The sequence below is a fragment of the Sylvia atricapilla genome, chromosome 11, assembly GCF_009819655.1.
Source record: "Sylvia atricapilla isolate bSylAtr1 chromosome 11, bSylAtr1.pri, whole genome shotgun sequence".
Taxonomy (NCBI): Eukaryota; Metazoa; Chordata; class Aves; order Passeriformes; family Sylviidae; genus Sylvia; species Sylvia atricapilla.
In genome coordinates, this window is record NC_089150.1 from 13,053,365 (window position 1) to 13,066,919 (window position 13,555).

Genomic DNA, 13,555 nt, shown 5'->3' on the forward strand with positions numbered 1-13,555 from the left:
AGAGCCTCAGCTGCCTTCAGATGAAATGCCTCATGCTGACACTTGTAAGTGAAGTTTGAGTATCTGGATTTACTTTTCAGGCGTGGGGTTGGCATTTGAAAGTTTAATGCTTACTGAAAAGTCAGTTGGACTTTAGCTCTGATGTGTCTAAAGTCATGAAAAACCCCCAAACCAGGATCTAAGAGTTTATTAGTCAGTGCTCATTTAGCAACAGTCACAGTGTAGATTTACATGTACAATAGTGGTAGCAGTAATACTGTATTTCCAACTGGGAAAATAAAGGGCCATTGACAAAATTTAAAATGTTAAACCTAATTCAAGATGTTTAAGCTGTATTTGCTGCCTACTGTTAAAACTTCATGGAGTTTGAATTTTCCTAAGAAATATTTTTAGTGTGTTGTAGAGTTGGTGTAAAAGCCTATTAATAGCCCTGTCTTGAGATGTGGAAGCTGGAGAATTTCTGTGAGATGAGTATTTTTAGTATTAAATTATTTTAGCATTTTTGCTCTATTTGTAGCTATTATTGTAACTAAGATATTAACAGCATCTTCCAGAGTAGGTTTTTTTCTATCCTGAATAGATATAGGCTGTACAATACACAATAAACTCCTAAATTATGTAATTACAAAAGAGTATATTTTCCTTGTTTGTTTTTTGCGTTCTAATCAATTCCTCAATGGTCTCTTTTGTGTTCAGGTATACTCAAATGATGCTTTTCTATCCTTTTTGGAAAGCATGTGATCATGTAAATTAATAATAAATTATGCTATTTTTTTAAAAACCACGGTGACATGACTTGAGGAAAGCAAAACCAGAAGCTTGACATGTTGGGGAAGTATTTTGTAACTCAGTTTGATAGGTATTTGTAGGTGACTATATCAACTGATAAATAGGGAAGAACAATCCATAAGTTAATGACTGATGAGTGCACCAGCTCTTTGGACTAGACTGATAGAGCCTCATTCTGAAATCAACAGGAAATTGAAATTTATTTCGATTATTTTGTTTGTTTGGAGCTTTTTGTTTCTCTTGGGTGTAGTGCTTTCTTGAAAGGCAATATTTTTTTGGGTTTTTTTTTAGTTCTGTAACTTTCAGTGTAAATCAAGGAGCACTAGGGAAACACAGAGGACTAGAAAAAGCCAGGTTCAATGACTAAAGCTGAAATACATTTTTATGTGTTTTTAAAGTACATGCCTGCAGTTGCTTCCTAGGAGTTATGGAGCAGGGACCAAACTTCTATTTGCATTTCTGTTTTTAAAGAAATTAGGCACTAAATAACATCCATCTTCACCAAAGCATGAAAGGGAGCTAGCTGCTGCTAAAGTCTTAGTACTGCAGGTAAGAAGAGAAGAAAGAATTGGGAAGGATGAAGGAATTGAAGACAGTAAGTAACATTATGCTTATGTTATTTTGAAATACTTAGAATAAGTAAACAGAATGGTTGTAATAAGTGTGTTTTATACTTTTCTGTTTCCAAAATCAGTATAGCATAGATGGAGGAAAAAGAGACTTGACAATATGTATTCCATATTGACTTACTTGGTTAGGGCCTTAATTTGGGCTAATTGAAATTTTTAAAAATTGCCATTAATTTCAGTGGGGTTTCCACAGCTCCTGATGGAAAAGCAGAAAGAACTGTGAATATACTGCATTTTTAAAATAGAAAACAATTAAACTCAAGTCTGCTATCCAAAAATCTATTTGAAGATAGAAACTGTTGACAAGTGCAAACATTAGACATAGCATCACATGGCATCTTACAATATAAATAATTGTTTAAGTTTTACAGCAGACTGCTTTCCTCTAACAGTTGGCTGAAAGATATGTCTAGTGGTTAATGGTGACCACTTACAATAAACAAAATAAAAAAAAGTGGTCGTTTACTCACATGATCTGGCTCTTTCTGTGGTTAATGGCACCCACCTGCATCATGGCACCAAGGACAACACAGATGGTCCTGTGATTAGACTGGAGATGAGAACTGCAAATGAGAACTTTCATCAGCTGCAAAGAAGTCAGCCTTAAGGACACAGTTGTTATTATCCTACCCTTTAGATTTGGATTCCAGCATTGTCTTGAATTTAAGGAATGAATATTATTGAAGGGTTTGGATTATGTGACCCTGAGGTTCTTTGCGTGGATGTTGTTTCTACTAATACAATAAGTAGATTAGCTGTAAAATTCTGATTACTTTTCCCCCTTCTTTTCAACTGCACATTTTCCTAGCAAGTCTTTTTGAGTACAATTTGGCAAACTTTTTTTTTTTTTTTTCCCACAAAGCTCTCCAATGGTTTTGTACATGGTGGGTATATTCTGTTCCTTGGCACTGGTAATGGTGACAGTCTCCTGCAGAGGGTCTGCTGCTCTGAGATGGGCTGTGATGAACTCTGCTACAAAGTTTATTGAATGATAGCAAGCTTAATTCATTGCACTATTGTTGCAGCCTTATGGCAACTCTGTCTTCCCACAGTGATAATTCCTTGGAAAGAAGATTCTTAGGCTACTGGTCCTCTGTCAGGATGCTTCTGGGTTTTGCTGGCTATCAGAAAGCCCTCAGTCTTTGCCAGTGAATGAGTCACAAAAAAGATAAGGCAGAACCTGATGTTCCTTGCTTTTTCATATAAACTGGAATGGTGTGACATGTTTAAAAAACTGTCAGCAGCTGACACCACTTAGAACAAAAGTCTTGTCATCATTAACAGTACTGAGACAGAATTTGATTTAGCAATATTGAGACAGGTCTGTAAGAGGTTCTTATTTCACACTGAATCCAAATTAAGGGCTAAGCTGAAAATGGACTCTTCTTGTGCTATGAAGCATTCAGTGCAGTGACCCACATTTTGTAGTACTTGTCTGTTTTTTTACAGAGGAAGACTTGTGAACTTTTGGGGAATACTTTGTTTGCTTTTCAGGTCAAGTGAAATTATTTGTATAAAAGAACCCTATGTCCCTTCTTGTCAATTTCTTCAGGAACAGATTTCCTCTCTCTGTAATTTTCATAGTTTTGAAACTATTTGAACAGAAATGTCTTCAAATAAGTATGCACATTCACAACCAATTGAAGTTTGCATTTTAATCACAGTTATTCCATTTCTTTGAACTCAGAAAAAGTATTTGCCCTCTATTGCAAATACATCTGAGGTAGGTGAGTACTGTAAGAGTGTGTCTCTTTCTTGGGAAATACAAACCTGCTATGTTCCTGCTGGGAATGGCATTCTATCAGCTCCAATGACTATCTGTGACAGGCAAGTATTTCAACGGGTTTTGGATAATTCAGATACAGCAGTAAAGGGGTTATGTTAATTTTAAACGTGATTGGTTGAAATAAATTTGATTTGACATAGTTTTTAACAGTAATTCCATAAAAGTTGTTCTTCCCAATAATGTTAATTAGTGGCATTTGTAGGTGCATGTGTGGGCAAGAGAGGAATAAAACAGAGATTATATTAAAGCTACTACAGATCAGAAGTGGTTCTTAAAAATCAATGTGACTGCAATGAGATCAAGAGAAGACACATAAAATATGTTAGGGAAATTTTGTGTAGGGTAAGTCTGGAGGTGCATTGAAGATAAAGACCGAAGGTGATCACTTATAATTGTATACGGAGCAATTACGGAGCAATTAAACTAAAAAAAAAAAAAAAAAAAAAGAGAGAGAGAAGAGAGAAAAATAGAAGTGGAACAAACCCTCTGTTCTTAGGATGAGAAGCCAGTGATTTTTATAGAAGTTTCTCTCATTCCCCTTATTAAAAAACAATAAAATCTCAGGAATAATTTTTAATGCAGTCTGCAGTTTTGTTATGAAAAAGGCTTTCAGGCTTTGCATAGCAGCTAATCTGTGGTGTTTTTTTTTTTTTTTTTTCACTGCATATTGCTTTCGAAAAAAAATACAAATAAATATGGATGTCATCTTTAACTTCTTCTACACTTAAGCCAAAACACGGATTCATATTTCTGGGATTTTTTTTCTGTTGGTGTAAATGCAGGAATATAGAAGTGGGGTTTTTGACATCATGTTCTGAAGCACCTGCCTTTGAACATTTCTGGCCTTTGGTGAACAGGGGCGAGAAAGCCATTTAGCCTCTGCAGTTTTACGCAGACATAGGTGTATTTTTAGGCTGCTTCACAATGAGTAACACAGTTGCAGGCGCTCTCTGGGTGGGGACTGGAACCCGCGGGCTGGCGATGAATGGACGGGGCCAGACGCTCGCAGGAATCACGGGCTGCGGTGCGTGTGCTGCTGCTGCTGCCGCCCCCGGCGGCTCCGAGCCGCGCCGCTGGAGCCCCGGCTCCTCGGGAATGCTGGGAATGTTGAGTCAGGGACTGGCAACCCAGACAGCCGGGCTCGCAGCTGACTGAGGGAGACTCGCCGAGGGGCGGAAAGACGACGGACAGGGGCACACGAGCCTCCCCCGACTGCAGCAGGTCCGTTCCCTTCACCCCCTGGCAGGTCCCCGCCGCTCCGCTCTCCCTGCTGCCGCCTTCCTCCGCGCTAACGGGATGCCGGCTAAACGTGATGTTGTAAAATCCGCGTGAGGACGAAAGGCAGATGCAATGATTTGAAAGGTGAGAAGCTTGAACAAGAATATGGCTGGGATACATGACTGTAAATTTACCGTGATTGAGGAAATGCTGTATATTGCTTTTTACAACTGTCTGGTAGCTGAATCTGGAGATGAATTTGCAGAATAGGTTTTTTATATTGCTTTGGAAATACGTTGTAATAAATGGGACCAAGTGCACATCTGATTCTTGTAAGAGAGTGCCTCTCCCTGTAGAATCGTCAACCAGAAATCTCTCTTGCAGTTTCTACTAAAAGCAGCTATAGGACTCTATTTTTTTTTTCCCTTTTTGTGCCTAGTGTTTAAAAATATTATTGTTGTTAAAGTTTCCTAGAATGGATTTGACGAGCTTTGGAAAATCCTAGCTTTATACCTACATAATGGAAAATGTTTAGTGTTTTAGAAACCATGTCAAGAAAAAGGTGAGCGATTTCTGTTCCCTTCTAGTGGCTGGCAGATGGAAACAGACGCTAACAGGATATTATTTTTCAGGTATATAATTAATGAATACTGACTGAGGTACCTTATTTATGATGCTTGGTTTATTTTTTTTTTTTTTTTTAAGAAAAGATCATTTTAGGCTGGACAAGTGATGGATGTGATGTATGTGATTAAATCCACGCCTATGTTCACCAAGGATACATACATATTTTTCTGGGAGCACTACAGTAGTAATTTGATGGAGAAGGATTTTTTTTTTTTATTAGTGTGTAATTGATTTCTAGGCGGTTACCTGCTAAGCCTTGTGATGGATGGATGGGAATCTACTCCCTTAGCGGCGAATTGCTCTTTCCCTGGTGATGGACACGCCGGCCGACCACTGGCATTGGCAGATACGGGCTCGTTGCACACGAGCGCGGCCAATAAGTGCGGCCAAGGGGAGGGCGAATCCTACTTGCCAGGGTTAGTTTTCTGGTCGGCTTTCTAAATCAGTGGTTTCACTTAGCTATTGTCCGTTCGAGGTTTGTTTCTATCTCCATCCTCGTACCCACAGGCCGCACGTGCGTTTCCAGGCCGGGCGCCCCGGACGCGGCGCGTTCCCGGCGCAGGCCCCGCTCCCGCGGCTCGGAGGGCGGGGACGGGCGGCGGGGACCCCTCCATCGGCTCGCTTCGGCCCTGGCACTCGCTTTCCCCGTGGCCAAGCCGAGGACGGAGCAGCTCGCTCATGCCAGCCCCGCCGCCCTGCCCTGAGGGGACGTGCTGGAGATGCGCTGCCGCCCTCCTCCCGCCCTCCCTCCGCCGGGAATTGCAGGGCTCCAGAGCCCGGACTGGGGGCGCGGGCAGAGCCCTCCCGCGGCCCTTGCCCGCCCCGGCGGTGGGGAAACGCTGGGCGCTGTCCTCCCGACCTCCACGCCGGGCAGCAGTGCTGAGGGCTGCACGGCCCCGCGGGGACCCCAGCCCATCCCTGTGCCTCGGGCTGTCCCCACGGCAGGGCGGGGCACGGCGGCCGCCCCGCAGCCCAGGTGGAGCAAACAAACACCGCCCGTAAAAACACAGCAGCGGCAAGGCAGGCGAGGCTCCTCAGCTGCAGTCCCCTCGCTGGAGCAGTGCGGTCCCCGTTGGTTCCTTTTCCCGAACAGGAGGAGGAAAAGAGCCTTATTTAAAAGGGTCTATTTCTGCCCATGCAGACTGTGTAATGGTATATACAGTTCCCTTAAGGAATATGTTTCTGTGGGAAAAGCTTTCTTAGTTTCTTTATGGAAGAAACTTAAAGTCCAAGCCTTGGCTTCGTGGGTGACTGTGTTAAGGGCTGTGTGTGAAAGTAAGTCCATGTCTCTTCAGTGCCTTAAAGGAAGCATTTTTACTACTGTTGTTTTTCTTTGAAAGCTCTGGGTAAAATGGCCTTCCAAGGCATCGAGGTGAGTTAGCATTTTCACTTTTCCTAGAGGAATGTGGGAGGAAGGAGAGGCTTTCTGTCCTGTGAGTGAAGGGAACATAATTTCTTCTTCCAAAGGCTTATCGAGGTAAGGGCAGTCCCTGGGGTTTATGGCTGTCCAGCTCAGGTTGAAACGACACGTTTGAACTGTGAGAAACCCCCTGCTGTATTTTACTGAGTGCACCCTGGGTGGGGTAGGTCTTCCAGTTAAGAACTGAGAAATGTCTTGTTTAGTGTTTGGGTGCTTTATTATACTCTCTATCCTTGCTCTTGTGGTTTGCTAGCATTTGGAGGAGACCCATCTTGCTACCTCTTATTCCGTAGGTGGTTCTCCAACTCCTCTAATGTACTGGTAGTTAAATTCTAGTGGATGGTAGTGTGAGATCCATTGTCCGTGCCAGTGCCTCCTGCTATTCCTTGCCTGCTCTGAAGGCTGTAAAAAGGTATGGGCCATATTCTTAGCAGCCAAATACCAAAATAACACATTTGACCATTTTAGAATGTCAAATATGTGATACTTAGAGAATTATCTACTCAGCACGTGTGTTCTTGTATAAGTGTGCTCAAGGTGATATTTTTTCTTTTGCTTTAGAAAGATGGTTGTTACTGACCTTTGAAGGATGACTAAGAAAAGAGTGGGTTGTTCACCCCTCAAAGAGGGTGAGGCAAGCAGCCTGTGTATCACTTCCAAAGACAACATATGCTCCCCCACCTGTATCTGTTAGGGTGTTTATTATATTTTTATCCACTATGATGCATTTGTTATCATCTCTGTTTAATTTAGTTTTTAATGCCTGGGATACATATATGTGGACGATCTTAGTTAGATCCACCTAGGAAATGTTACTCCAATACTGATTTTTTTTAAATTGTTATGTGATCCCTCTTATCTGTGATACTTGTTTGGTTTAGGTTTGTGTTAAAATACTTTTGTGATTTAAGTCTTAGTTTTTGAATGACCTCATATATATTTAGCAATGATGAGCTTGCCTCAATTTATTTATATTTTGTAACACTAATGCTAGCTTATATTTTTCTATTAAGTCTGGGTAAAAGGGTAAGAGCTATTTGAAAGTAAAATGACTTTATAATTTCTTTTTTGAGGGTCATAGTTGAAACTAAAATCTGAAAATGAACTTCTGAGTGATACTTTTACATTAAGAAAATACAAAGGCATATAAGCAGAAACATCAGTTAAATGTTTTTCTGGAGCATTTTAGTTTTAGTCACTTTATAAAGATGTAAAGTATTTTATAGAAAGAAACAGTCTTTTACAATCTTTCTGAAATCAAGTGAGATGGATTTATGTTGGTTTGCTACTGCTTGTATGTAAGATGTAAAAAAACCCCAACCTGTTTCCTTGGAAAGCAGCAGTCAACTACTTGTGGAGGTCCAAGGAGGGTTCTAAGCATGGATATCCAATGTTTGTATGAGAAACATACATGAGAAACAATGTAGGTGTCTGATGAATTAGCATTGTGAAATTTAACTTTTGTTGTTGCTTTCTTGGTGGTTGATTTCAGGGATTTTTATCATTTATTTAGTGATCATGGCTTTTAGATTCCCAGCTTTGGAATATCTTAAGTAGCCAGGTTTTGTTTTGAGGTAATGGCAACAATTAGGAACTGCATCTCCTTTCAGGGACAGTCTGTCAGGTGCTGAGCTCTGCCAAAGGAGAAAGGAGGAGCAAGGATGTTTTAGCACTTCTCTGGATAAGGTTCCATTACTGCTACACCATTTCTGTTCACAGAAACTTGTGATATTTCATCTAATATCATTCCTTCATGATATTAGAAATACAGACTTTGCAATGGACAGGTTATGGACAGTGTTGTCCCTTTACTTTAAAATGAGAATAATGAGGCAGATGTGTAGAGTTGGAATTTCTGTGCTTTTAGGAAAGTAGAAGGAATGTGTCTAAGAATTTGAGGTATATGTCAGAGTTTCAAGTTGTGATTGGATGTGTGGGGGTCTTTAATGTTTTGGATGTTTAGCAAAGCCAGAGCTTTTTTGTGAAATTTCAAGACTAGGTTTTTGAAAGGCAATATGTGCTTTTTAGATTCTCAAAAACTCATTCTAAGAAATTCTTGCAGACTGACATTCACTGGAAGTGTTTCAGACCAGTTACTTTGTGATTTCCTTAATTACCAATGTACTTTTTATTTGATTAAAATACCCCACTTTCAGTAAATTTTTGTTTTAATTCTTCCCACTGTTTGTCCTGCTCGTTATCCTATTCCTCTAACTGAAGTCACAGTGCAGATGTAGAATCTAGTAGCTAAATTCTACAAAAATAGAAAATTGAGGGATTTTCAAAGTGATTTATTACCAAAATCTATCTCATTGTGTGAGAAATGTCATGGGACATTGAATGGAGTAAAAGGATTGCTGAAAGTGGTGTATATATAAATATATATTGCATAGGTACTTGTGGAAATGATGTGCTATAGTTTCAGGAAGTACTGTGGAGTTGGGGTGGGAAGCCACTAGAGAAAGCATTGTCCATAGGGATTGCTTAGTTGGATATAATGTGCAATTTATTTTGATGAAAGAAACGTAACAAAAATCTCTGTCATTTCTGAATTTAGTCCAAAAGTGCATTTTGCACAGAGCATTGGTTATGTGTGGGGCAGTTTCCCTCCAAGTGCCTAACTCAGATCACTTGGGAGGCTGACTAATGGGACATAATCTTCTCCATACATTGAGCTTACAGAAAAGTCTTGGTCAGTTCATTCCAATTCCTCACAGAGGTTTAATGTGTCTGTACTTGTGGTTACACCATTTGGTGTGTTTGGATTGCTTCATTGCAGGACTTGGAGGCCATAGTACTTGAATTCTCAGGAACTGATTTTTCTTTGTCTAATATGAGTTGAGTCCTATTAGAAGTTTTGCTGATGCCCCTTCAGTTTTCAGTGTTGCAATTTAAATACATTTTATGGTCAATAAAATTAATTTACTGGTAATCTTCTTACATATATATTTCATTATCTGCATGCACATGCAGTGTCTGAATTATTTAGTTACTTTATAAAACAGCACAGGTCCATGTTATTTCTGTGATGGTTAGGCTTTTGACTTTAGCAGCTTCCTGTAGTGCATTCTTTTCCTCAAAATATACTGCTGAACTACAGTTCTTATCACTTATAATCTTTGAACAATTCAGATTAGTGGACAAATATGACCTGGTAAATAAAGCACGGTTCTTTTTATTGACCTATGTCCAATAAAAGTGGAAGAAATGGGTACTCTCAGAGGCTTCTCTGGAAGGCAGTTTGCTGTGTAAAGCAAGTTTATTTTTGATGGTGGAGTCTTGGCAGTCATGATGTACCTCAGCTTTCATTTATAGACCTCATTTGAAATCTGCTCAATACATTTGTTTTTCCTTAAGGAAACAGTTACAATAACATGTCATCAACTTCAAATGTTAAGTCAGAGGCCTGTGAGGACTTATAAATTGCACTTGTGAACTGGTGTGATTGTGCTTAGCTGAGTGTGAGCCCAGAGGGGGCAGATTGGGCTGTGCCATGAAATTACAAGCCAGCCACCAAGTGCTTGGGGAACTCTTAAACTCTTTTGATGAATAAATAAATAAAAAGACAGTTCCTGAAGTGCAGTGTCTTCCAATGGCTCCAGGATGCTGATTCTATGATGAAGTGAAAGCTAATCTGCTAAATCACTTGCATTGCTTACAGAGCCTGTAAGTTCCTTGGACAGCTTTGATCTGATGTGGCTGAAGCACAGCCAGTTTTTCTTTGGCATGGTATACTGAAATGTGCGTGCTCCTGTATCTGAGCAAAGAGAACAGAGGGGAGATGTTCTACAGGTCTTTAAATTGTGATGGTTTCAAAGCATCAAAGCTGAATGCATAAATATGCTTCTTGTTTTGCAGTTTGAATAAGCATGTTGCTATTCTAGAATCAAATAAATGTGAGGTGCAGAATGGATATTTAGGCTCGCTAAATATCCCAGTATTTAAGTATTTGAAGAAACTGCTGGAGGCTGCATAGGTACCCTTAATAGCTGACTTTGACTATTTTGTTGCCTTTTTAATGAGAAGGGAAGCTTTTTTGCAAAAAAGAAAAGTATAACTATCTTGCAGATGTGTAATTCCATGTTGAGTAACATTCATGAGAATAGCCTTAGTGAATTTAATTGAAAGTACTCTATTGTATGGGAGTATCTCTGGTGGTTTCTAAAACATTGAGTAATAAATGCATCTTAAAATGAAAAGTATGAAATAGTTGCATATGAAAAAATATTTTTAAGCATACTAAATGTGAAAATTGACTGAGTTTGTAGTTAGACCTGTGAATTTGTCTATTTCCTTTTACACTATTTTCAGTTCTTAGGTTATTTTACTAATATGACTATAGTCTTCAGTATGCATTTAATATATATATTATTGGCTGAAGGACCTCTTCCCCCCCCCCCCAAAGAATTTGTATAAGTGCTGACAGTATAGGAATGACAGAATAAATCTGATCTTTCAGGTTTTTCTAGAAAACTTTTAGCTTTTCTTAAATCATGCTTGTTTTCAGGCTCTACCTTCTGAAAGGGTAATTCAGTCTATACTATTTAGTCATTCAAGTTAGGTTAATGCTGACAAGAGCAAGGCATAACTGCTAATAACTAGGCATAACTTTCAAGTACTCCTGCAGAATGTTGTATACTTTTACATTTTAATATTTTTTCCCCAAAGGAGACTATTTTAGTAAAAAAAAAAAATCAAGACATATGGTTGTTGTTGGTTTTCTTTAATAGCCATTAAACGAAAAGTACTGTTTGCCTGGTGTACCATGTGCCTTAGAATAATCCTCTACAAAATACTGGAGTTTGTAAATGCAGGCTTGCATTGATAAATGAGAATTCTTATTGAGAAGGGAATAAAAGGAAAGTGATTAACAATTGCAGGATGGAAGGCATGATGAATACAGACTAGGATGCAGAATTTAGCACACAAGACACCTGCATACGTGCAAGGACTGAAATGTTAGGAAATATTTCTCTGGAAAACCAAAAGCTTGCCAGGTCTTTAGAAATCTCTGTGTAGCCTGGGAAGGCCATTCTGGTGCAGGGAAGCTGAGAACCTAAAAACTGAAGAGGGACAAGGAGTGTTTTGGAATTTATATGTTTCTATCCCTTGTTGCTTGTGATTCACACTATCCACCCTCCTACCCATCAATAAAAAATAGAATCCCAATGTTAAGAGCTGCAGAGAGCAGATGGGCAGCAAAACAATGACACAGTGAGTGTGGGAGCTTCAGGCAGTTAAAACTGAGGTGTTTTACCCTTCACCTCTGAAACTCTTCACACCACTGTTGGTGCTTGTGCTTCATACTTTAAATGAAGGGTAACACTGAACATCCCTGCTTCTGTGGAGTGACTCTTAAATCAGAAGGGACTGGACAGTGGGAAGTCCTCAGCACTGGCAGGTAACTTGTACAGACTGTAAGTGGTTGTGTTTGCCCAGATTTGGCAGATAGGCTGCCCTATAGCTTTTTATAAAGATACAATGTGTTCTCTGGCATAACAATTAAAATTAGATGTGATGGTTCTGCCTTTCTTTGGCTATAGAAGCTTTTTTTTTTTAATGCTCCATTTTCAGGTCTTTATTTTATACAACAGCAGAAAAATAAAACAAATTTGAAATTTCTCACCTCCCTTAAGCATCTTAGGAAACCTTGTCACATGCAGGACTGTAGGAATGGAAGGTTTTAATGGAAGTGTTACAGATAAAATGTTAAGAATTTGTGCAACAAAGAGACCTAACTTAAAACTTAGAAAATAAAGGAGATGTTAGCTGGTGGAACTTAAATACTACTTATATTATTTAAAAAGTTTTATTATTATTTAAATATTTTTAACTATTATGATGTTTTAAAACATTTGCAATGTCTCAAACATTGTAATAAAGAGTGAAACGCTTTGATAGAAATGGACCTCTCTTGAAGACTAGGCTTGTTTTAAACCCATGAAACTTGTATGAAAGAGTTAAAAAGGTATTGTTGACCCTTCACTTAAGTACATTTGAGAGTAATATAATTGACAATCCTGATAATGGTGTCAGAACTGCTTGCTTTTCAAGATTTTTAATAAGGCACTTTGAGCAAATATTTCAATTGGAGTTTTCTGATTGCATGACAAGTATTCATTGCTGTCACTGCACCTTGACAGCATTAGAATGCCTGAGAACTTTATTTTCTGTATATGTCATTAGATGCATATTGAGCATCCACTCCTACTTTTGCCTTCATATTTTCTTCTGAAAGAGAAATGAAAGGCAGGCAGGCCTGGTAAACTGTTCCTATGAGGTGATAAATGCCAGTTTTTCCATTTAGCACTGATGGGAGTTCAGGGACTTGAGCAGCTCACAGGATGATAAAACAGGCTTTGGAGCTAACTTTATTTACAACTATATATGTGCAATTTTTGCAACAAGCTACACACATAAATTAATGTGTTAACTAGTAAGAAGAAATGTATTGTGCAGACTGTAGTAAGACTTGAATCTGCATTTCTTACATTAATTTAGGACACTGTAAGGAACCTAAATGAAAAGGTTGCTTTTGAAGTTGTCATGTACGCTGTGTTTTTCAAATTTGTAAGGAATAGTTGAGTAGCAGGAAGAAATGGATTATTTTCTTTTTTGGATTAAAAAAAGATGGGAGAGAAGTAACTTGGTCAGCCTGGTAAGCAAGAAAAGAGTAGGACAAGAGAGTCCTTCATCCTTATAACAGAAACAATGTTGGTCTTGTACTGACACCATATGAAAAGCATTGTATTTATCTTTTTTCACTTTAGTAAAAGAAGACATGCCAGGCTGCTCACTCAGATTAATGAGGAAAGGAAGGATACTCTAAGGATACTCTACAACAGATTTGGGTTTTCTGTGTCTTATTTGTATCACCTTGCTGCCTTTTTCTTATTTTTACATCAGCACAGATAATAGTGAAGAAAAGAATTTTCTCTGCTGTGAAAATGTATTGTGCCGCTATGAAAGCAGTAGAAAACCTAGGTAAACTAAAAGAAAGTGCTAGAAATATTTGACTCTTAGTCACTACTTTTAATATACATGTGCTGCTGGTTTTCTGGGTACAGAGATGTTTTTGTTGTGATA

At 38.9% G+C, this 13,555-nt stretch overlaps 1 protein-coding gene across 2 annotated transcripts in view; it reads left to right on the forward strand.

Annotated features, from left to right (window-relative positions):
- Window positions 1–4,497: 4,497 nt before the first annotated feature.
- The window catches only part of ERC2 (ELKS/RAB6-interacting/CAST family member 2), a 420,204-nt gene continuing 411,146 nt past the window's right edge, over window positions 4,498–13,555 (forward strand). For both annotated transcript variants that reach the window (XM_066326741.1, XM_066326740.1), the window contains exon 1: window positions 4,498–4,566. The gene's annotated coding sequence lies outside the window, so the exon portion shown is untranslated. The remainder of the gene's footprint in view (window positions 4,567–13,555) is intronic.